This window comes from Linepithema humile, chromosome 2 (assembly GCF_040581485.1).
Source record: "Linepithema humile isolate Giens D197 chromosome 2, Lhum_UNIL_v1.0, whole genome shotgun sequence".
NCBI lineage: Eukaryota > Metazoa > Arthropoda > Insecta > Hymenoptera > Formicidae > Linepithema > Linepithema humile.
The window spans coordinates 2,286,188-2,312,950 of NC_090129.1; the positions used below are offsets into that span (position 1 = coordinate 2,286,188).

At 43.7% G+C, this 26,763-nt stretch overlaps 1 protein-coding gene across 6 annotated transcripts in view; it reads right to left on the reverse strand.

Moving 5' to 3' along the window:
- LOC105677561 (platelet binding protein GspB) overlaps nucleotides 1–26,763 on the reverse strand; it is a 176,133-nt gene that overhangs the window by 103,818 nt on the left and 45,552 nt on the right. For all 6 annotated transcript variants that reach the window (XR_010888727.1, XM_067350365.1, XM_067350362.1 and 3 more), the window contains one exon: nucleotides 2,402–2,550. The gene's annotated coding sequence lies outside the window, so the exon portion shown is untranslated. The remainder of the gene's footprint in view (nucleotides 1–2,401; nucleotides 2,551–26,763) is intronic.

The window sequence follows — 26,763 nt, forward strand, 5'->3', positions numbered from 1 at the left end:
TTAGACAGCGGCGGGCCTGCCGATAAGCGCTCCAAGCGTTTCGCTCAGAAACTGAAAATTTATCATTTCTCATCAATAAGTAACTGCGATTAACAAACGTTAAATAATCGAGTAACGTAAAACAGCAATATGGAAAAATTTAAATTTTATTTACGAAACAACACGGGATGTGAGAATGAATGCAAAGAGTAATTTTGCCGTTTCTTCCGAGAAAATGAATAAATAAATATTATTTCGGAGTATGTTTTTACAGGAGTTTTCCCTGAAACTTTTATCTCCGGCACTTTACAATCTTTTCGTGTCAACTCCACACTCTCGTATTCACACTCACTTATTGTTTTCAGAGTTCGCTTTTATCTCGCGTTGCAAATAGAACGAAGACTCTTTACACGCAGCTGCGAAATAAATACGTAATAAGATGCGGCGGCAGATTAAAGCTGAAATGTGTCCGCGTACGCTCGCGGCACATAAAGTCGTCCTTTTTAATGCTCGCGTCCGCGCTCGGGATACGCAGGATAATTTAAATTCAATGTACCCACCGCTCGCTCGCAAATCGCGTCTGCCTTTCCGCATCCAAGTGCGAGCGTTGCCGCGGCACATAACTGATATATGGATTTGTCATTTATTTATTCAGAACCCAGCTCACTGTGCGTGTGCTCTTTCTCCATCTCTATCTAGAATTCACGCGGATGATTGTCGGCCGTGCGACATGACGTCATAAATAATACGCGAACGTTTTCCCGCGGTGCGATTTTAACAGATTTCGTTTAATTTCCATCGAGGTCAACAGCTATTGTTATCATGGCGCTGGGAATAGTTATAGCGCGATTAATCTGTGTATCGATTATGTAGAATAACGCGCGAGAACGACAAATGAAATTGCGACGTTACGTGACATTAATAACCGACGCTAATAAGCATTAACCGGCTGTAATGGGCTGAAAGAACGATGCTCATCGACGACAGATTTATGCATCGAATTTGAATTTCGATACTATATTACAAATGCGTTCCGACGGCGTGTAATTCAATGAAATTTTCGAGCTTTATTTCGTAGTTACTTATCGTCACCATTCGCTCATCATCCGCCGCGCGTACACACGCACGCTCGCGTGCACGAGCAAATAAATTGACGCGCGGAAAAGACTAGTCGCGAAGTTCGCGCGCAAATCCGACGGAGCATCTTTTGTTTGTTTATTTGCGAAAACTGCTCGCGCGCATCACGCCTCCGCCAAGTGTGTGTACGTGTGTACACTTGTAACCGCAGTATGTTTACTTTTCATCGCTCGCGTGACATTCAAAGTTCAACGCGGATTAAACACACTTTACCGCTCATCGCCGCGACCCAGGCAAGAAATTAAGCCCGCAAGTACTCGACGCCGTGAGCCGCGTAATGTCACGTGTAATATCGTAATTTTAACGTAGTATAACAATGCAGCACACTTCAAGCGGTAAATCTTTTCGTGATATTTGAAAATATATATTTCTCTATCCTAACGTGAACTTTTTTTAGACGCCCAGGAAATGCCAAGTCCAAAACCCTTTATGCTTTTACCGAGCTAAAGTAGAACATATGATGTTAAAATTAAACATATAATGATAATCAGAATCTAACAGCATTGAATTTTTTCCTTATTTTGAAGACCGGTGCTTTTTGTAAATACCTTAATCTTTTTGTAACAATAATAATTATCTTAAATTAAAACGCAATGCATACACTGCAAATTTCAGCGACTCTCTCATATATTTTCGTCACTGTCTTGAGCCGCGATACGAAGTTGAACTAACTCGAACATTGCGGCACACTAATCGCACGAAAGAGCGAATTATCAATGGAGCCCGCACGAAAGTGTGTTAAACGGTTGCGCAAAGTGCAAATCATGCAGCTCGCTCAGCCACGGAGCCGTTTCCGATCGCATTCAATCGGCAACAAGGTCATTGGCTCTCCGCGAGACAAGCGTAATTGCCGTAACCTATTGCGCACATGAGTTTTTAACACTGAACTCGAACTCGAACGCTTGACACCGCCGCGCGAGCGGCGAGCATTCGCTTTGTAAAACCTCAACGAGGCGCGATTTAACGTTCCGCCGCTAAACGGAAATTAATCGTCGTGTGTCGGTTATAACGCGACGGCACCGGGCAGAGTTATGCAAATAAGCTCGGTCGTGCTTTTAACGTATAACCGGAGCTAATCCGTCAAGTTAAACCAGACCGACGTCGTTAAACGAACGGCGGAGAAACACATTTAATACGACGCGAAGAGAAAAATATATATCGTTCCGGCGAGCCGCGCGATTTTTTAACGCAATCGCGCGCAGGCAATTTGTTTAACTTTGGCAATCAATACCGCCGTTTTCTATTGTTTATCGATCGTTTACGTAATTCAGTAGTGTTTACTCACGTATAAATTCCCATTCGTCGATCCTTATCCCCCAAGCTCTGCTTTCCGGGCGACGTGAAGGATCGTCCCGGTAATTGCCGGAGGGAAGTCCGTGTTTCCGCGTTTCCTTTCTCTCACGGGATTCCTCCGGGGGAGGAGATTTTGCCAGGCTGGAAATAAAGAACACGTATACTGGTTAGACGAGAGTTTTCACCCTGCGCACACTGCCGGGTAATCCGCGTGCTAACGGCAGGTCGTCGTTATCGCGATACTCCACCAAGCCAAGGCAAACTTCGCCGAGCGGAAACGTCATAAGATACGAGAAAATTGTTCGAGTGTTCTCTCGGATACACTAGCCGCTCGCTCGGTCGATCGAGGCCCTTTGCTCGGGTCTTTGTCGCAACTACGACACACGAAAGTACGAAGAAAAGCTCCGCGCGCTAAAGCTTATACAATATAAATACAAGTGAACGAAGAAAGCAAGAGAAAGAAAAAAAGATTTACACGAGATACGTTTTACAGTCATAATATCGCAGCGTTATAAATACAATTGTGCTTTCTCACAACAATTTTATATCTTTATTTCCACTCTATCTGATAACTTTATGCAATAAACATTTCGATTTGGCATTAAAATTTCATTGGCTCGTAAGTTTATATTTTTACAATTAGTTCCTCAATGCTTTAATTCTGCAATGCCGCCGATACGAGATGGTGGAGTCAACATAACACGCAGCGCATTCTTTCGTGTTATCGAAAGAAAGATACGCGAGAAGCGCTTGCGAGGCGCGCGGTCATTGATCACATCCTGGCCGAGACAGTAACGGACGATCGATTTATTGCGGAGTTACATCGCGCGACCGCGGGACAAAAAAAGAATTAGCTGAATCAATGCAGGACGGACTGTGGTCCGGCGTCCCTCTCTTCGTGAGAAGGGAGAGAGTATGAAGCGATAAGGGGCTAATATAAGTGAAAATCCCGGTGTTAATATGTGGCGCGGAGCCGAGCAGGAGGAATGCTTAATGGCCGGCCAACACGCGATCCCTCCCGGCCTTTTTCCTTTATTTTCTCCTCTTTCTCCCGGTCTCCGCGTCCGCTTTGCGCTCCTCCTCCTCCTCCTCCTTCTCCTCTCGTTTCACCCAGTTACCGTGATCCACCGCGTTCGAAATTCATGAGCATAGAAGATGAACAGTGAAAATAGCGAAATAAAAGTGCGCGGAATACCCTCGCAATATGCGAAACAAACATGCAGACCAGGCGCTTTTTAAACGCATTGATGCGCTTCGTACGCGTGAACGCACGAGGTGTTTCTCAATCAAAACCGGAATACCGTTTCAGGTATCCGATTACAATAAAAAATATATTAATTAATCCCTCTATTTATATCGAAGTTCTATTTGCATCGAACTCTTCTCTCTCCGAACTAGATTTCTCCTTCGAGCGAGAAAGAGGAAAAAACTTTCCGTCGGATTAATTGTCCAACGTTCAAAGTCAAAATTAATTAAAAGAAGGAAATTAAAGCGCGCGATGTATATCGTATATTTTGCATAATACACTTTTGATGCGCCTTGATTATTCGCCGTGCGCAAGTCTCACTCGCAAGGAGTCTCGGCTAGGAGTTTCGGAACAAAGTTGCGAACTGCTCTTCGCGCCTCTCTGCTAGTAGCTGGTTTATTGCGGGCTCTATTCCCGCGATCGACCGTGCGCCGGCCGGCGGGGACGGCCACGCCTCGATTTCATTCACAGCGGCAAACTCGCGCTCAATTATTCATGCGGAATCTACTCTCTCGCTGCGCCTGCCTCATCTCTCCTTCTCCTCTCCACGATTAGATTTAAGTCGCGGAAAACGGCGCGGCGCCGTACAATCGCGCGGAAATGAATATCTCGTCGAATAACATCGGATCGCAAATCGAACGTTTTGCATCTTCGACTTACAAAAAAGCAGGAAATTAATAAGCATTGATTTGATAGCGCAGCGAATACTTTGATATTTCTTTGCAAGCAAAAAAAAATATCTCATGTTTCTAATATCAATCTAATATCTGCATCAAACGAATATATGTGAATATATCATAAAAGACGAGAGTTGAAAAATAATCCTTTCAAGATTACTGAACGTCAAAAGATTAAACGATCGCAACAGATCGAATGCCTCGAAGATAATCACTACGAGTCCCTCTCCTTCCGCCTCTCCCTCTCTCTCTTTCTCTCTTCCTGAGAGAGGAAAGCCGAGCACGTCGTTGCGCCGACATCGTTTCACCGCCGCGAAACTGGGACGGGGTTTTACGGGCGGTTATTTACGATCGAGGTTATGAGAAAGGCGGGGGCCGCCTCCTCTACCCGCTCCTCTGCGAAATCTACGAAAGAGCCGCGCCGAATGCAAATTACTCGAATTACGTTACCTGCGACTCCGGTCGAATGGACGATAATCAACGTCGCTCGCGCCGAGCTCGCGCACTTTTATCGGCAACGCGTGTGCGTTTCGGATCGAAACGCGGCATAATTTATTATACAATCAGCTGAATTTCGCCGAGCAAAATTTGCCAACGTTTGTAGTTGCGAAAAGATCCGGACGAATCGGATCACGCGTCCGCCGCGAAAAATTGATGGCTAATGCAACCGCTGATCCGCGGTTACGCGACGGACGTCATCCGTACGATACGGCTCGGGGATATTGGAAACAAAATACATCGTTTGATTACCGCGTCGGCCAAATTGCTGGAAATGCCGGATCGGTTGACGGTATAGCGCGACGCAGCGCCGCAGCGTGTGTCCATCGGTCATGCATGCCAAATTTAGCAAATTTGAATCGCGAATACTGTCAGCCGTATAATGTACGTAACGTGCAGCGCAATAACCAGTTTGGAAATTCCATCGACAGCGGACGGCCGGTGCGCGCGCGGAGTGTCCAACAACTGTCAAATCAAAGTGTTGCGTGTATCGAAAAGATATGACTTTCGTCAGCGACAAATTTTAAATGGCGCTCTAAAGCGTTGCATCGTTATCGCATGCATCGTTATCGGGCGGAAATAAAGATTACTGATTACACACTCGTGATACGACGCGCGTCAATTCATAGAGGAAGGCGGTCAACCGTCTAGCGATTCCACGGTCGGGTCAGCGATCTCGTAATCTTCGAGGAGTCAAGGTCGCGATGAAAGTCCGCGGTGAGTGGTATTGTGTTCGATTGTCGTCCGCTTTTGAGCGTTTATTCCGACGGAAGTGACGAATGCCGAAAGCGACAGGGATCATCGGCAGGAAATTGATTCGGCAAAATCGCGCTGTCGCGTCGAGTTTGCGTGACGAATAATGATTATTTAGGACGAATTTATTGGAAGCGAAACGCATGTAACGCGCGCGCGCGCGCATCGATCGTATCCTGCAATTAAAGCATTATCGTTAATGCTATTATCATCTCAAGCTAATCGATGCGAAATCTGCAAAAGTACATCAACAATGAAAGATAATCCAGCATTAAGATCGCATTTAGACGAATTGATTTTCCTACAACAATAGCTGTCGAATGATAATTACGCTACAAATGACTCTTCGAACGAAATTTTCGAAGCGCGAGTGAACATCTATCGCGCGAATTGGACTCGTTGTGTATAAACAAATTAAATAATCACTAATTGAATCGTATGTATGTCCACAATAACGGTAATGCAACGTTGTATAATTATCGTGTTACCATTGTAATAGAACGCGATTACCCGCATAAACAATAATACCGTGCGCGGTGATAATCGCGCGCAAACCGCAAAAATCCGCCCGCGCCGGACGTGTTTTCCCGCTTGAGATCCGATTGTTTCGAGCACGCGAGAGAGAAGAGAATCCAGGCAGAGCCGGTCAAAAGAGCGCGAGGGAAACGCGGGAAGGGTGAAGAGAAAGAGCGCCGGCTGCTGTGTAATCCCCGAGGCCAGCGTTGCTTGGCGCGGTGCCAACGCCAGCATCCGCTCCACAAATGTCGCTAAATATACACCTAACCGCTTCTAAACAGAGAGCAAAGCTTGGCCGATAGCACGCGAATTGTACGATCGTGCGACTCGGCATGTCGCGAAAACCGACCGATGACGAGCACTCGATTGACCGGTTGATGTTTTGATGCACAATCCAATTTTTGATTTGTCTAATAGTGTTTACAGTGTTTACACGAATAACAGCTGTGTACCTTTATGCTAATCGGACGAATGCGAAGTGAAGTGAAATCGATAAATCAATATATCAATTTAAATGAAAGAAGAAACTAAATGTATGTATTTATTGGCGCTTCTATCTTAGGATTATTTCAACTCTAAGCAGAATAATCTAATACGAGTGAGATGTATGTAAATTTAAAAGATATTAAAATATCCGATAAGATGAGATAACGAAGAAAATATATATCATCGCAAATGACCGCGGTAAAATAACGAAAAATAATCGGTCATCGTTATCGTCGGCCGATACTCCAGCCGGCGACATCACCGGCACACACAATACACATACACACAAGCACGCGTCGGCCTGCTATTGATTCAAGACTCGCACAACGTGATTCCGGCTTGCGACGAGCCCCTTCTGTCGTATGAGTCAATTGAACCTTCCATACACCGGGACGGCTTCTGAGTAATATACCGAATATAACCGCACGAAGTGAACTTTACGGACGAGCGACTGGAAATGGACATAATTCAACTTAATAAGATTTAATCAAAAGAAGAAACGGGCTTGTTCAAGAAGTTTTTGTCTTTTGTTCCCGTCAAACCTTGGTGTCCGAGGCTCTTATTTTATTTTTATATAACTAAAAGCTGTGACAAGAATTTATTTGTAATTTATTTCACTCGCATAAGTTGCTAGTTTTCAAACTTAGAGAAATGAAGATCGCATCTCGAGATCTTGAAAGCCATAAAGATATTTATATATCGATGTATATTTATATATTGACGCATACCAATGGAATTCTATCTGCATTCAACAGCAAATAGAGTCATTAATATCGGCTTTATCGCCGTGCAACAGACGTTGTAAAATGAGGCTCGTTCCGCGATTCGATCTTACAAAGCTGGCTCGCCGCGAAGTATTTAACAGCGAGACTTCAAAACTTAGTTTAACCGACACATTGTATGCAAACGGAAAGCGGACGTATGCGACAGACGGCGCAATAATTATCGATCAGATAAAACAAAAGCAATGTAAGCAGATGCAATTGTCGATTCAGCAAGGCGAGAAACGAGCACCTCTTAGTCAGCTTTTAAACACGAACTTGAAGGCAGCATTTATCCGAGTGCTATAACGTCTCGTAAAAATAGATCTCCAAGAGTGAAGAACTATTTTTCGCCTATTCAGAAATAAATTGCAAAAGTGACAATTTATTAACTTGATTGAAAAACAATTTCCTTCCATAGTCGGACAGTGCGGTGTGTGAAAGGAAAAAGATTTAAAAGTTCGCGGAAGGGTTCGCGCCTGCGTTAAGTACCGTTGCGTTGCTAAAGGTTAAAAGCGCGACGATTTAAGAACAGCAAGACAATTTAAGAGGCGGTCGCTTTTTTTCCGAGAGCGTTGACGCCGCGCGAATCGAGCCGGCACGGCGATATCGTGCACGCTTCCACGCCGTTGAACGGTCGACCGAAAGAAACTAGCGGAACGAAACGCGCGAGGGAGAAGAAGCGCGGTCGGATGCGGAATGAGCGGAGAACGGAGAGGAGAGAACGAGAGCGGCCACGGGAGAAAAAGAGGGAGGGAGGGAGAGAGAGAGAGAGAGAGAGAGACGGCTCGCACGCTGGATCTACCTGGAGATTATGGCCGGCGAGATACTCATGGTCAACCAGAACCATAGCCATTCCCTCTGTCGATCCCTCTCACTGCTCGCGGGATCTCTGTATCTCTACCGTGCGTCCGAAGAGGAAAAAAATGAGTGAACTTGGTCGAAACCGCGCGGAGAGGCGCGGGGAGAGCTGGTGGAGCAGGACGGATAGAAGGGCGATAGAGTCAGATAGCGTGCGATAGGGAGAAAGAAAGAGGAACCGAGAGTGGAATAAGGACGGGGCGAGAACAGACAGTACCGAAATATCAACGACCGCGAAACAAGCGTCGTCGACCCGACGTCCTCGCTCTTTCTCGCTCTCCCTCCCACCCTCTCTCACTCTCTCTCTCTCTCTCTCTGTCGCTCTTCGCCCAGGCTCTGTGACTCTCGCCGCACACGAACGGACGTGCCCGAAACAGACGTTTTTTCCACCTTGTCCGGGATTTATGTCGGCCGATCGTGGGCAGAGAGCGGCGAGGGTGCTGACAAAGAACTGTGAGCGACGAAAACACGCGGACCGGAGACTGCGGATACATAACGACGTCGTGATGCACAACGACTTCCCTCGCTCTCTCACTCTTTCTTTCCCTTTCTCTCTTTCGAGTGCGTGGCCGTCGAGAAGAATGTCTCATTTAAGCTAAACGGCCGCGCGCGTTTGCGATTGTGTTATTCCCGTGAGGAAATGTCGCTTTCGATTACCACGCGTGGGAAGAGTTCGCGAATTCGAGAACCTTTACGCGAGGGAGATTACATCGATTACGAGGGTTCCGCTTCCTGCGGTATTCACGAGTGCCATGAAACGGAAGTACGGTCAAAGGTCAAACGGCTCTCGACGAAAGCGTAGTCGCTGCGGACAATTTATTTCGGGAATTTAAGTTGAACGACTACATCGACATTTGCGAGAATACGCTTTGCTAACCTATCGAGAATTCGATTGATTAATAACTTCGTTCGGCTTCGTTCGGAGAAATATAAAATCGAGATATGTGATATTTTCAATTTAAAGTTTCAATCAAAAAATTCAATATGTTAATTTATTTTAGTATACTTACTATATTTTCTAATCAGAGAATTTCTCGACGACAGATGCTCGCGCTGAAGAAGGATGGAACACGTGACCGCGTCACGTCAGGTATCCCGGACGATTCATTCGCCGTCGTTGAATCGCTACGGTTACTGTCGCGGTTCTAATCGCGACCATAAATCACGGCCCGCGCGTCGGCAATCGGAGAGTCGCGCAATTGCGAAATCGTCGCGTCGCGCGACGAAACACCCGCGAACGCGAGCGTATGATATACCGGGCGGCGCGCTCCGACCGGCCGCGATGTCAAGGTCGCATATATTTTACACGGAGATACGCGCCGCTTGGAGGACGCCTGAGTTGGCGACGAGCATCGAGAGATATAGATATATCGGCACATCGGATTAATATATCGACAACCAGTGTAACCGATGTATGAAACGGATTCTAGTTTTGGTTGTAACAGGTTGAATCAAACGAACTTAACATAACGATTTTCTTTCCGCCTCGTGACGTCAGCGGAAAATGCAGAAATTTCATCGAGATAAAATTTAGGTCATACGCCCACGCTCGCATTTTCTTTGTTTAAATAAAAGATTAAAGGTGCGAACCGAGTAATATCAGCTGGTTGAAACAACAATTCGCATTACACGTGCCGGATAATGAATATTCACTATATATATATATTCGCAATTATAATTACACTTGTAAACAGAGAAGGTAAATTTATCGAACCAAAATTAGGTCGAAGCGATATGAATTCCTTAATCATTCATGCGTGCACATATCGGAGTTGAGCCACTTATGAATAATTCTAATTAGCAGTTATCCTCGCACGCAAGTTCTTTTGTGTCATATAATGGAATCGCGTGTGATTCCCCGTCGACTACGCCGCATCGCGCGCGCGGTTCTCAGAATTTCGATGACGCGAGAGGAATTTAAGCGCGGCTCGTGTCGCGTCGTTTTATGCAGCGTGAGCGCGCGCAAAGTTAACAAGTCGATCCGGTTGTCCTTTGCACGTCGAAAAAGGAGTTGATCGAAGGAGTATGCGAGGCGAGCGTGCACCTGGTCTCGTTGCACTCCGGTGCTATACATCGTTATAAGATAACTTTCTATCTGTCGAACTGTCGGAACTATCAAAAAGAGAGCACTCGACGCGTCGATGCACGCGCGACTTTAACGATAGCGGAACCGCATTATCGCTCAAAATCGAAAGGAGATGCACGCTTCATCTCGAGCGCTATAAGTGGCAAGTATTATAAGGCATCTCGAGTTGCTGCGCATCGCAAGCGATTGCTCTACAAAAAATATTGAGAGATTTCTTTTTACACAAAAAAATTTCAAAAATTTAGAGAGCAAAGTTTACACTTATAAAACATGAAATAATACTCTGATTAAGAATCGTGTTATTGTAATCTCTTGCGAAAACATTTCAAAATTCTTGATCGATGTTTTGCAAGAATACGAAAATAAATACACGATTAATTTCACATACGCATCCATCCAAGGATTTCCAGTCGGCATTCAATGCTGAATCCAGCGTTAAATAGGAGCGAGTTATCTGCTGATCGTTCTTTTTTTCCGCGCGAGCGAATGATTCCACGCAAATTTCCGGCGGACGGAGCGAAACGAGATTACGGACGCGACAATCGCTAATAATCGATTCGGACGCGCTCGCCCGCGGGCAATCCCGGTTCTCTCTTAACGAGCGTCATTGTCACACCCGTTCTCGCTCGACCTGGATGCAGGCTTATTTCCAGCTGTCTGTCAGTGTGTCAAGGTCGTCGGCGCGAAGGATGAGCGAAATTACAGTCGGAATGGTCGTTCGCCAGCGATTTCAATAATCTTTTTCTTTTTTCTCTCTCTCTCTCTCTCTCTCTCTCTCTTCGCGCTCGCAAATACCGACGACATTTTGTTAAACTTCTCCGTGCGATTACGAACAAGAAAGTGCACGGAAAACTTGCACGGCGCGGCGCCAAGTTTTAGTGAAAGTCGTATGGAAAATATATCGAGTTTACAATTCTATCCTCACTTGTTCAACTTTATTTTCACAGAACCGCTCAAAGATTCCATCAGATTGTATTTTTTGTATATATATACATGTTCTATATATCTTTCTGACAAGTATCTCTTTCTAGATCTACGACCGAGCCGGTCTTCTGCTCCACTAGGAAGCGCCGCGCAATCCGGATTCTCATTAAGATAAGCGGATGAGATGTGTGATTTAAAATCGTGATCGAGCGAAATCTACAGTATTTTTTAACGTTTTAATTGCCGGAGATGCGCGCAATCGCCGCCTCATCGCCGCGCGATGCCTCGCCTCGTGCGACCTCATTGTTCCGAATGACTCCATGTGCTCGCGAGATCGAGAAAAAGATTCTGCATCGTATCGTTACAACGATATAGTAACAACGTCTCGTTGGCATCATCTTTCGCAGCAAGAAATTTCGGTGTAACTTTTAGCGATTGTATCTCGCAGTTAAGAGCATTTACCGACCTATTTTGACGAGCATTGTACCGCGACTTCCGCATTTTCCAAAAGTGTATACAGCTGAACAAAATATACTATAAATATTTTGAAAAGAGAATGTACAATATTTAATATACATATATCAATGTAAAGTTTATAATATACAAATATTTAATAACAAACTACCGCGACCTTGAAACACTGCGACGAGAAAATCCAGCTACGAACGCTTAATGATTATGCCACTTAAGCATGATATACCTTCGGCAAGAAGCGTCGTAATCTTTAACGAGAACATTAATGTGAACGATCCGGGATTCATTCAGCGTACATCTTCGCGCAATTTCGTCACTTGTGGCGAGAATAATCGTCAGGTGAATTATCCACGTGGATCTGACGGCGGATTCGGTGAAGAGCGCGCGCGCGCGTTTGCAATGTAGATGTAATCTTTTTTACCGCAGTTACCGGGTTATAATTGACCGGCGCAAGGGTAGTCGACTCTCGTCGGACGAAAAAGGTCAGGGGTGATCTATCGCGGAGCGGCTGTGGAGTTCATTAACGATACTAAGCGCGCGGTTGCCGCATGCAAGCTTAACCTTCGTCATTTTTTCCCTTATTGTTTTATATTATTCTTTTCCACTCCTTTTTTCTGTTCTGTTTTTCCTCTCCTCGCTTATCTAACTTAAAAGATTAAACTAATTTGTTGCACCATTCTCGTAATATCTTAAATAAAACAATTAGATAATAATTAAATAATAATTCCTAGTGTTATTATTTAGAATTAATTATTATAACAATGTTAATAATAAGCTTATACTAATAAGCTTCTCGGTCACGGTTCTATAAAAATTCGCGCCATTTCAATGGCACGATATGAACTTCTCGGAGAAGAAAGAGAGAGAAAAAGAGAGATGAGCAATACGTTGGAACTCGGGCATCTTGCAGTGTTATATGTTCGCCAGCAAAATCCCCGGTTGTTGGACGATTGCCAGCCAGCCAGCGGACCGACGGGTTGCAACCAATCTGCCGGGTTTAAGTTACTCTCATTCTAGGTATGTGGCGAGACCGTGCCGCTGCTTATGCCCGAAATCGGAAGATAATTCTCACCTACAATGACGCGTCAAAAGTGGAATAGTCCTTACTTATCCGTCGACTTATCAGAAATAAATCTATCCAATTGGAGTTTATTCGATTTCTACTGCAGAAATCGGCTTTAAGAATGCGAAAGAATTTAAAATGTGAAATGTAACGCGCAGACACTCTGCGCAAGAGCAATTAATTAAAAATATCTAAAAGAGATGTCAGAATGAAATATTGAAAATCAATGGTACATTGCGGAAATAAATATGCTAATTTATCTATATGACTGTTTCAATTCGAAAACAAGTTTTCTGTGTCGGATTTCTTTGTTTTTTTGCGCCAGGATTATACAAGTCGCGCGTATTCCAAGTGACAACCGCCTGCGACTTTCTCTTTTCCAGTCGAGAAATCAGATAAAAATACGAAAGTCAGGTAAACGGCCATCGAATTTAACGGCATGAAAAGGATGGAATGCCGATCAAGTGCGTGTTCTCCATGGAACGCGACCGGATCTGCCAGAAATCACAGTGTTGAATTACGAGATTATATCATGTATACGCTAAGGGACTTACGACCGCATTAAGACGAAAACGATGTTGTTGATATATCTAGATCTTAAGTGTCATTTCGCAGGACAACTTGTCGAATCGATCTTCTTTTTCAACGCGTTATTCGATCGTTTCAGTGCTCGTTTCTCAATGCATCTCATATTCAGCAGGTATCTTTCAAGAAATCTAAAAGATCGCAATTTTTCAAATACGAATGCTTTATATCTAACTTTACAGCTAAAATCGAAAAATCAGTAACAAGCCAGGAATTACTTCGTTTTTTCTTAGAGTGAGAGATTTACCTTTTCAAATGTTCTGGCTTACAATCTTAGAACAAAAGAATGCAAAAATGTTGCGTAATAATCGCCTGTTACGTGACAAAGATCACAATCTAATTTTATAACACTAGTATTCTCGTGGAACAACATCGCTTTCGTCACGGCGCGTCGCTAGACAGCCGACGCACGCGAACAAATACAGCGCCGTTCGAAATGGTCTTTCCCGCAGCCCTGAGACACTGCTTCACGAGCGCAGCTTTTGCGAAGCCGAAGCCAATCAAAGAAGGGAGGAGAGGGATAATGGACTGTCAATGGACTGATCGCGTTTCCGTGCACGCGCTGACTCTTCGATACGGTAAACCGGTTCGATGAAGGAACGGCTATCGCGAAACGTCGGCCGGATTATAATCGTCGACGTCTCAGGTGGACGTCCCACGGTGGTGGCATAACTCGCCGTGACAGAAGCCCTCAGTGCCGGAGAAACTTGTTTCCTTCCGGCTGCGTGGGATCGCCCGGCTTTAATGAGGATGCATCATCCCGAGAAGTTTCCTTTACGGATTTCAGTCTGTACTTTGTCATTACCGCCCTTTCAATTATTACGTCACACCCCAGCAACACGGAGTTAATCACACATCTAGAACCCTCATTAATCGTGCATTTGTCACCGCGCATCTATTCAGTCAATAATTATATGTATAACGTATTAATTGATCAAAAGTTCAAATCGTGAATCACGCACGAACGCTTCTTTCTAGACTAGAATTTATTTTCAGATCAAAAGGTATAACTTTTAATCTCTATTAATTATTCCCGCACTGTTTGCATTATTGATTTTTAAATGTCTCGAGAAAGACATTAGCGCGGAATCGAAAGGAGAGATTAACGACTGCTGTTATCGCGATCGACAAGCCAATTCTGAACGAATAAAGTTTGTTTCGATGGTCAATAAACGGCATTGCTATCAATTACTGTCTTCCTCCCCCTGTCCTCTCCCGCGCGCGCCGAATACCGAAGGAACGATTAATCCCACCGAATACTGAAATACCAGAATTATGGGGGTCGTTTCGTTACACGTCCGCGTTCGCGAGAGTAATCGATCGGGCATGCCGGCCGGTATAACGATCATCATTATTAACTGTGTTATACGCGTAACGTCGTACAACAACGCGATTATATAACGTCGGGATTATTGACCAATCGGCTCGAAGTCCAGACGATATTGATTCACGCACGGAATAAGGGGAGATCGTTAAACGCGATCGCGTGCAAATGTTGACCCAGCGTCGCGCGCGCATCCGCCTTATTTTTCGCTCGCAAGCGGATTTCAACGTGCGACGATCCGCTCGCAATTAAGAGATTTATTCGAAATGGGATGAATAGATTCGTCATTCCAGAGATTTCTAAATAAAACTACATTGATTTTACAAAATGCATAGAATTGTATAGCTGCATAACTATATAAAATTAAACCGTGCACCTTCTTTCTCGATCAATACATTGTCCATAAAACAGTAGAGAATCATTCTTCATCAAACAATACGCTATGTAGAAAAATTTAATTTTACTCAATTTTTAAACTCTACTTTATCTATATTTCCGTAAGTTTTTATTCCCGTATTTATATTAATCTTTTCCTTTCCTTTAAACTTTACCTCTCACAAGTTCATCGTGCGTTCTATTTTAAATGACGATGATCGGGGGTGATTGTCGCGCACAGGTAGCATTGCACAGAGCATTAAACAGGTGAGAACGCCGAGGTTCAAAGGGCGGGGTACATCGACTGGTGTACGTGTGTCGCACACGTGTCGAGGGCTCTGACGAAGGGCTGACGGTGGCGAAAGAGGGAGGAGAAGCATCGCGCTTCTTTCGGCACGCGTATACGCATGTACGTGAGTGCGTGCATACGTGTTGTTGGCTCGGTCGTTCACGGACTAACGCGCAATATGCAGCAGCGTGCGCTCACCGCAGAATAGGTCGCCCGCGTGGCGATGCGACCGCACTCCGCCGCTATAATTACCTGCGCGCGCGCGCGTTTCTCTACTGCTAACGGGTATTTCGCTGCGGTTGTATACGGAAACTAAATTATTCGGGCTCCCGTATGCGCGACATAAGGTCTCCTTTCCGTTTAATAGAGAACCGAGGTGGAATGTTCACCGCCAATCTGCCGCGATCGTCGGCGGCGCATTAACCCTTTAACTATCATCGAGCGTGCGATGCACGGATTTTCGGCATTGTGAAGACGAGCGAGAACGGAAATGCGTATCGTTGTTCTCTGTTTGCCTAGATTTGCCATTTTCGAACGTGTTAACGACAATTAGAAACTGTCTATCGCACGAAATAATTATGTTATAAATTGAAAGCGGAAGAGCTTAAATATTTATTTCGCATTTTACTGACTGCAAATTAAAATTAATAAACGCTGTGTATAGTTCGTATTTCAAACGCTCTAGCTTTTCTTCTCAAACAATTAAATTAGTTCGCACAGATTAATGCATATTTTCCGTACGAATGTTATTGCTGCAATTAACTCACAGATGGAGTGAACAAACTTCTATCCACAAACTTATGCACTAACCTGATATTTAACATTTCAAAAAGTTTTTTTCAAAGTTGAATTTGTATTGCAATGTGTACCTAAGTGCATAATAAATAATAGAAACAGCAATTTCAGTTACTTAACAGTTATTTAACTTCGTGCGACAATTTTCAAGTCGATTTGTCGTTTCTAAAACATCGCCGACTTATAATATGGAGTTAAATCACGTGCTGAACATATTTCCCATCAAAATTACATTTCCAGCGACCGAACAAACTACAATAAGTATAGATTTCAGCGGGCGTTACTGTTGCCGAGACACTCACGCAGTAAGAGTTCTCGATTCATGCGAAGAAAACGTTCCGAAACACGCGATACGTCGAAGTAGTAATTTCAGCCAGCGTTACACACGACGAAGACCGCCGCTTCCGTCGGAGTCACAATCGCGAGAAACTCCGCGTCTCCCTCGCGAAACGCAAGTTGCGCGCGATGCAACGCGAGGCGCATGCTATGCATCGCATACGCGCGGGAGCCCCGCGCGTGCAGCACCGGCCGTTCTTCCGGCGTGTAATTTTCCCGCGCAGGTTAATATTACCGGCACGGTAATTGTTCGCTACCGTTAGCGGATCCTCCCCGGACTCGGCCGGCCTGGCTTGCGTATCGACCGGCGAAGATTACTGTCCGAGTGATTGAGCGACTCGTGTTTCTCCTTTGTCTCCCCACCCCGATGCCGATCGAGGGATACGCCGTTATTCGAATTGACGTGTTGCGAGATTTAATCAGTGAAATCAACGCGTTAAAGATATTGGAGCTGCAAACTACGATCTATTCTCTTGTCAAAGTTATAATCCGCCGCTTTTTTTTCTCTCTTTACGATGTCGCTGGTGAAATTGAGATAATAAAAACAATACAAACATATTAAAATTCATAAAATTATATAGAAAATATTGGAAAAGAAATTAACCATTATGTAAAAATCATAAGAATGACTATTTCCTTTTAGTTTGTCTTTTATCGTATGTGTCAAATTTCGCGAAACTGCTGATCTTAAATTAAATTCGATTAAAAACGCGTCTAGTTTCCATTTCGATCCACAAATCGAGCTGCTTTCGGCGGCCTTCTATAATGCGAGGATCGTCCGAGCGAGCGGCTGAAGCGAATCGGGGATCCGCGGAATAAGGCATGTCGGGCGGCAAGGCGGGAACGAGTCTTTGCGCGCAGTGGCGCAAAGTGCCGAGGAGAAAGCGACCTACTTGCGGGTCGAGTAATTATAAGCCTTGAACCGGAGTAAACGAGTCGCCAAGCGAACGGATTGAGCGGCCGGCAGCGCTCGGGCCGCCAATTCAGCTCGGGCGTTTACTTAAACCAGAGAAAATCGAACCAGAAGTGAAGCCTAGAATCCCGGAAATTCCTTGATGAAGATCGTAAAACTAATACCCGCGATTTCGCGATTTTATCGAATAAGTACATTAAATAATTAAATTAGTAACTTCCATCGCCGATAAATTCTGGAATAACTCCGTAATGAGCATCATGTTCTCATCAATTATGCATTCTGCGAATATATTATGCGAAAATGTGAATTCTAAGTAACAAATTTAGTATTTCCTGTTTCTCTCGACGAGTGTATAATTATTTTTGTTACATATTTAACATAATGCTATTATGTATCTTGTGCACGACTTAGCAATAAAATATGCATCAGAGAAATTTTATTCCTAAAATAAAATATATTGCTTCGTTTCTCTTAATTTAATACTGCGCGAGATACACACGGTAGATATGCGTTATGCTGTAGAATTATTTAGCTAATTGAAGAACGCACGTAGATAAAATTTCATTTAATTAAACATAATTTATGAAAATTAAATTCTTATGTCTATAAATCCAGGAAGGAAAAATATAATATAACATTCTGTGACACACATTCCCGAGATTAAGATTAAATTAGAAGCACGAAACTCCGGATAGCGAGTCGCACACAAGTGCGACTTGTACCAGGTGTCGTCAATTCTCGCCTACGAGACACGCGCTTCGCTCTTTCTCTCTCTCTCTCTCTCTCTGCTCCCTCTGTCCCTCCCGCCGGGCTGGCTCAAACGCGCAAAGTTCAACGGTCGTACGTGGGTGTTTCTGACCCCGGCGAGGATGTCGACGCGACACAGAGGGGGGGTGGGCGGACGTCCCGACGCACACGATCATCCCCGGGAAGGGCGCAACGCGTGTCGGGATTCCGCGCGTGCAAACCGGAAGTGGACCGCGCTTTGCGCACCTACGCTTTGCGCCGCGCTTTCCCGCTCTCCGGCGTCGCGACGCTCCGCGTCGGGATCGTCGGGCGTCGTGGCCGCTGCCGCCGCTGCATTGATCGGGAGGCCTCATCCGCCGCGCGCCCCCAACCCCGCTTCCCCGACGCTCCCTCGTCGGCGAATCATAGTCGGCGGAAGCGCGGGAACGGCGGCGCACGAATTTTGGTTGCAACTGCAACCCGATGTTTCGCGATCGCGGCGAATGACGAGTCAATGGGACGCGGCCGCGAACGAATTGAAACCCGATAAACGCGAGATTCATCGCTTGCGGTATGTTGCACTTTTTTCACAACGATCTGAAAATGTTCCGATTTTTCATCTGTTTGGAGTTTCTCAAATATTTTTTTCATTATTTTATCTTTTAAAAAGAAATGTATATACAAAAAATTTATTGATATTGGAATAAATGGTTTATTTGTGATATAGTTATCGGTTAACCAAATCGAATATAAGTAGAAGTATATTGCATCAAATCTATGTGGTGTGAAACGTGTGCTGAAGTTGTTTATTAACGAGTTACGTAACATCGATGTAATCGCGAGTTATAAATTCATGATCTTCGCTCCCGCACTTTACAGTATATTTTTTGCAATGTAGAAATAAATGATTCTTTCTCACATATTTTTACTCTTGCTTGAAAAAAGGATGCATAATACAGTGTCTTGTCTAATGCGATTGCTGATAAATCAATAGAATGATTTTGGCAGAGATCGATGAGTATAAAACGAATGCATGTGATGCAAAGGCCGAGAGAGCAAAGCTATTTTCACTGAAATTTCGGTAAAATATTACTGACGGACTGATTGAACTGATTAATCAATTCCGAAATCAGAGATTACGCTCGGCGCGGAGAAAGAATTTTAACAAACCCACGGATAAAGTTCTCAATTAATACTGTTAAATGCATTAAAAGTAACTTTTCACTCTCTATTACATTAATACATTTAATACATTTTAACAACTATGATACCTTCGATTGACAAATAAATACGATTAACAATAATACTATTCACTAAATAAAGAACATTTTAATTATTCAGGTGTCGATTTCGCGGGAAATTCGTGCGAGGGCGTAAAAAGAAAACCGAGAAAATTGGCTAAACATCGGCGTCCGCGACCGAAATGTCAAAGTTTAAGGCGCGGGCATCCCGCGTCCTCCAGGTCGCGGCAGTTGCCGCGGTTACGCTCGTTGCCGCCTCCGGCACGTGGACCCATTAACCTTTCGACGAAGCTTTGATGTATACCGAATCAATTTACTGGCTTACTCGTTAAAGTTTGCCAATACCCGTCGTCATGGTATCGGTATAAACTGCTTCGGTCGTTCGCGTATTTATAAAGTAACAATGCGACGCGAATTTATCAAGGGTACTTTATTCCGAAAAGAAAAAACAATTTTAGAGGGAGAATGCGAGAATCCATTGTTCGCGATCTTAATAGAAGGCTCTCGAACCATTACGGAAAACACGTAATCAAATACTCGCGCGTTGAAAATTGTAATTTGCTAAACAGTTGATTTAACAAAAAAAAAAATATATATATATACATATATATGTTATAATTTTATAATAATGATAAAAGAATTCTAATTCTTATCTCTATAATCCTGCTTAAAAGAACTCCATGAGCGACGAATCGGCAAACTCATTTGAGCCGGAAAGAGGGCGACGAACGTTTTACAGCGGGGTTAAAGTTTTTCCGCTCGCCGACTACCTAATACCGTCGCTTCTCCACCTGTTTTACGACCGAAGAATTTCACGAAGGTGAAGGCGACGTGAAAACTCGAGCGGAACAAGGAATCAGGACTGTTTTAGGATCAGTCGGGAGAGAAGAGGACGGAGAAACTCGGGGAAAAAAGGAAGATGATGAAGGGGAAGCGATGAGGCCGGGATACGAAGGGAGAGAGAGGAATGTCCGCCTCTCATCGTGAAAGAACGATTTCCTCGCCGTCCCATCGAAAACCTCCGCTAAAGGCAGATAGAGAAATAGCTCATCTCGGCACGACCCGAGAAAACGAATAATCAGGCGCGATCGGCTCCTTTTATTTCGATCCGGAAGATGAACGCGCTGTTATCCAACGACAAAATGCTCCGCCCGAATTCGCCATTGTTCTGTCTCGCAAAACTCCCCCGAGTTTTTCCGGGGAAAATATTCTCAGTTATTGCGATCTACGCCAGTACCTCGCGATCGAAGTTTTAACATTCAAATTTACTTACTCCAAGTTACGCATATTTGTTTATGGTAAATGCAGACTAACGATCGGTTTTACGATTTTCATCCGTCATAAACAAACTCGCGAACACTTTATAAAATATTTATCATGTTATCTTTTTTTTATACAAAACATGCATAACCTATTAAGCGCGAAACGGTGAAAATCGCAACTCACGCCGAAATATCGCGCAACAAAAAAATAGAATCACGTGGGATTATCCGAATGCACGTCAACGCTCCATTCGTCGGGCTGGTTAAAACGAATAAAAATGCACGAAGCGTGTCCATGAATATCAACGAAATACCTCGCCGCTAAACGTTTACAACGACCACCATGAGTAAATCGATGACACGATCGATGCTCCTCTCTCGTAATTTTTTTTTATCAACGTACTCATCGAAACCATGAACAATTTATATAAAATAGTTATTATTTTCTCTTTCTTTATTGGATATATAAATTGTATCAGACGCAAAATAGTTACAATCGCGATACAATAAATGCTATGCGTATTAGCTTAGATACCGAAAAAAAAAATGTATAAAACATGCTTTACAATATCAACGAAATCCCTCGCCGATTGTATTTTACAGAGAAAATTCAAAGAATCCGAGACCGAAAATCACGATTACAAATTTGGAGATATGACTCCCATCGTACGAGAATCTCGATTAAATTTGCGAATTGTGTTCAACAATTTCATTTTTTCCACTTTCTTCGGACGAAGAAATATCACAATTTCTTTTATGATTCGCACAAAAACAAAAATTGCGAACATTTTACACAATATCGCATTTTGTCTTTTTTTCAGAAAAATATTCGATTCACACAGCTCCAGCGCCAAAAAATGGTGAAAGAATTAAAATCACGATTCACGTTAGCACTGAAAAAGATCGCGTAGATTTACGAGTGCGTTACAAATATACAGTTAAAATGCGCAAAACTGCGCGAAGCGTGTCCCGGAATATCAACGTGACTCGCAGACGGACAAACGCGCGTTAAACGACAAACTGTCGCGAATGAACTATCGCTCCGGTCGATCGATGGCGACGCGCGCGATCGATGCTTGCTCTACTCTTGCACCTTCGGTCGGAAATCGGACGTCGCGAGTTCATCGAAGCATCATTTGATCGTATTTGCAGCGAGAATCCCCAAGTCGTAGGACGTATGTATATAGACGAACGGCCCCTCGCACGTATACGTATTCTCATGCAAATCCCGCTTTGTACGACGACCTAGAAAGCGGTTAAGTGGCGTGGCAGCGGCGGCTCGCTCAGCTCCCAAGACGCCGTTACGATTCCATCCGCTTTAAGAAAGCCGAGCCGGCTGAATCAAGCTCGGTAGAGCGTAGACGACGACCCGACTATCCGTGAATTACGAGCAGCGGCGGAATTTTTCCTAACAGCGTTGCGTGGTCGCGAGACCTCCCGCCAAGGGAAACGCGGAAACCACGCACATCCGATCCCACAGTTACGTTTCTGGTGCACTCTACATAATCATATTTGGCCTTCGCGATATTTTATTAGCTCGAAAGCGACGCAAGGCCAAGGAAAAAGCAAGATTTGCTCGGGATAACAGTAGTTTCTAAAGTGTAAATGGCTTTGCTTGTGTAGAATAACATTTGGCTGTAAAATCTAAATTGTTTTCTAGTATAAATTCACGCTTGTGGAATAAACTGCAGGAGTCGTGTCGTGAATAACGTCTCGCCTCGGAAATGATCGATTCAATTATTACCGCGGCGGCGGACGGACTAAGCGTAGTTCGCGCGTGTTCCGGAAAACCGGCGAGTTATCCCCCGAGGGATAGTAAGATCCGGAAATCGATTGCGATCGATAATCAGGATCTTGACCTGAAATCGTAATCTAGAAATAGTCGCCCGCGCCGGCTGGAACGAGCTCTCAATTTGCATGTATCGATCGGCGTGCCGCCGCGCCAGAGACGAGCGTGAAACTTTAACGAGCACCTCGCAAGAGCGAAGAGTCGATTGATGTCACGGTGCTTTACTGAGAGGATCTCGTCTTGGGACGCATCTTGCGCGACTACGAGATGTCGCGATTCCGGTAACGATTCGTAGTAATCGCGGAGTGGTTTCTCTCTCGATGTGAAACTTCAATTGTCGTGTAATCCCTCCCTTCGTCTACAAAATGTCACACGACAACCGCATATTTTTGCGCTCCCAACCGTTACATTTTCATCACAATGTAACTTTAATTTCAGCTAGTAATTTTAACTAATGTCAATTAATAAATTTTCAACAGAGAGTGACAAGGGCGCCGAAAAGTTATTAACTCGAACAGCGACGTTATATTAACGTTACGTGCACAGCAAGCGCCATGTTTATAAGCGAGAAAATGAAATTATAATTAACGATCGGCCTTGGGATCTACCGTTCGTCGGCGTGTAGCGTCATCGAGGACGACGACGACGACGAGAAATGGATTGCCTCAATTTGTCCGATTGAAACTATCCCGACACTATGCTCGGAATTCCTATTAATCCGGCGACCCTCTTTCTCTGTCTTTCTCTCTCTCTCTCTCTCTCTCTCTCTCTCTCTCTCTCTCTCTCTCTCTTTCTATCTTCCTCTTTCAGCAACTATCCCCCGCCATCGGATCTCTCTCGTCGCGTTTATCTCGCCTCCTCGCCAACCGGGAACCAGTTCGAGCAAGTCCGGTGCAACGATATTTCATTCGGAACGCGGAGGCGCGAGAGAGGCGGCAGGCCGCGTTTTTCTTCGGTTTTCTTGCGCACGGCCAATGGTCACGCCATGTTTACGCGTGTTAATTTTAATAGCTTATCTGACGATCCGCATGGATATGATCTCTCGAATACGCGAAGGCCGCCGCCGGCGCGACGGTGAGCTCTTTAATAATTCGTATCCAATATATCGTTATCCAATAGCGAGAAAATATGTGTGTCGTATAAAAAATATCTTACATATTCGACGACCTTGTCGCTTAAAAATATCTTCAATATCAAAAGTTAAAATTAAACAAGAAAAATATAATAAAAAAATCTAGAGTCAAAGATAAAAGATTACGCGGTTAGAAAGATAGAAGTTACTATCGCGCAACTAATCCGCGTGTTAAATACGCGTGCAAACTCGATGACGCAAATTGTATTAAATTAATGCTATCCTCGACTCCGCGTTATCTATACTCACTTGTCGCGCTCTTAACGCGAAGTTAATACATTTTCCCCGAGTATCAGTGCGATATCCGTTTACCACGTGAAAACGACGTCGGCTGTGGAGAACAATTTAACGAGAATCTGAAAAAGCACCGCGGCATCCGGCCGCACGTCTTCCCGATGAACCTGTTGCTCCTGGCAATTAAAAACGAAACGCAACGAAAGAGAAAAAACCGCCGGACGCGTTCGGAGAACCGCGTTTTTGCGTGGTTTCTATTCGTTTTCCTTGTCGGAACGTACGATCGTCGAGGAGCGAACATGACGGAATGCGAACGAATACACGAACGATATCCTTTCCGTCGTCATTCGTAAACAGTTAGAATAGACGTATCTTACGTAAATGTATAAATTAACGGCCAACAGTAAATACGACTATTAATTAAACTGAAATAAATTCATTCTCAATCCGCGACGTCTGTCTGATCGCGATATAGACCGTTCGGAATATCGCTGATATCGACTTTTATTTCTATTGTTATGTAAAAGATTTATAAGCACTTATCTAATGTCAAGATAAGATGTCACCACACGATTGACACTATTACGAATTCCCCGATATCGTTCGATATAGAAGGCTTAGATCATAAGTCAACGGCAGAAAACGTCGATAATATCGCAAGTTAAAGGTAAATTAAATTAAGCGAATTAGCAGTATTTATTGATAATTATTTTGTGGGAAGCAATTTTGTATCGCTATTTTGCCTTTGTTGTTGAATTTTTTAAGCAGCACGTGAAATCAACAGTACGGAATCTAGATCACGACATATATTTCAACCCAATAACATTCGCTTTGAAAAAAAGACGAATTCTCAGACAACATGTGAATCATATCGACCAAATATTTTCAGCGACGCGAATACAAACACGTGCTACGCCCGTGCAGGATGCATCAGAGTGTCGTGCGGTTTCTCAAAGCGAAAGGGAAACGCTATTCAGTTCTGTTTATTCATTGTGTTGAATCAATGATTAAAGAGATGATTATTTTCTTAACCGCTTCGGGATTATTCCCTTTGATTATAATACATTGATTTTGAAATGCTCTCTAGTACAAACTTTAAATAAAATTCAAAAGTCTAATATTCAATATAAAATATTTCCATGATTAATTTCGAAATACGGGTTCTTTGACAAACATCAAACCGTTTACAGAGTTTTATTATTCGATATAAAATATTTTCACGATTAATTTTAAAATACAGACTCTTTGACGGACTTTGAATCGATTGCGAGATTTTAATATTCAACAGAGAAGGAGAGAGAGGGGGAATGCTTTATAATTAAATCTCGTATTAAAATCCAAAAAGAATTTGCTTTAATTAAAGTGAATGATTTTTGTTATTTGATCTTTTTCCAAGTATTCAAACCAATGAACCGATTATTTAAACGTTTTCTATACTAATTAAAAAAAAAAATGAATTAATTAGGCCTATACACAAAAAGAAAAAATTAAAGGATCCGTCATTATTGTACCATTTATCCTCGTTCCTTTCGGTCTGGTTCCCCTCGGCGCATGTAAGCGCCGTTGCTCTTTCTATGTGGGTTCACCCGCGCTCGTGTGTATACGTGTACGGTCCGTGACGTGCCGCTGTGTGGCACATCCAGCTACACGTTGCCGGGTATTATCGATCCCCGGGTATATCGCGGACATGCCTCGCCAGACACTATCGCACGCTCTCGCCGTTGCGTTCGTGCTCGCTCGCCCGCCCGCTCCTTCCTTTCTTTCTCGCGATAACGCGCGCACGCGTGTCGCCGAGTTGAATTTTCGGCGATAGGGCCCCGATTTAACGGCGTGATATATCCATTAGCTGCGTTCGCGTAAATTGCACGGCGTATTTCTCATTTGCAAGATACGATACGCCAAAATTTGAGGTGGTGATGGAAAAAAAAACACGATGTGACGTAAAGTAAACAGAATAATATATCAAATCTAGAGGCTGAAAATAATTGAAGAAATGGAACGGTTTGTATCTTCAAAAATATGAAATCTCGAAAGGCTGTTCTTCGTTTAATTAAATTTGAGCGTTTGTGAAGTCGAGTCTTTACCGATGCAACGCTGTGGCAAAATTAAACTTATCAACGAAATTGATAAGTTTAATTTCGTAAAAGGAACGAGAACATTTATACAACGGTCCGACTGGAGATGTATGGTCCCTGTATTAAGAATATATATCCATCATATCCTACTGGAAGTAGACATACTAACTGTGGATGCAGCTGACGCCGGCAGGGAATTTCCGACGCGAGACGATACTTCCGAGAGAGGATGAGAGTGCATCGCTATTAATCGTAGCGGTACAAAGAGGCGCAAGTTCTTCTTTGCGCTTTATCGAAGAAACTTCGCCGTACCATTAGCCGAGAGAAAACGACTCGCAAAGTGGCTACTAATTTTCAACGTCGAATCATTAATGAAAAGATATGAAAAGATGTACGCTGCCCCCGTATATTATCGTGCGCAGTCGTGAAAGCGCTATCGCGCGTTCGATCGACGTTATTGTAATTCAATCGTTACGGCGCAATCGTATATTCGAATTAAGCGTGCGTAAAATACGATATTTGCATTTACAACTTGACGAGGGCGTTTCGCGATATTTAGCCGCGCGCGGTGCGATCAATCGCGGTAATTGAACACGCGGCGTATGACAGTGCAATATTTTGCAATAATAAAATTAATAAACTATATACGCGAGCAGTATCACGGATCGATGGCGATGATCATCGGAAAGTGTATTACGCACACCTGTCTCTCTTTGCAATTACTCTCATTGTCCCCTTTTGCAATCAGCTAAAAATCAATTATAATCAACTGTGTGCAGATCACCATCTGTCGTCAAAAAGTTTCTTTCACAGAAAAATTATCTCAAAGAAGAACATCGCAGGCTTCGTTAAAAAAGTCTAATGAAACAATGAAACGATAAAAAGTATAAGTAGCTTTTGTAATAGAAACATAGTAAAAATTTGTGTGTA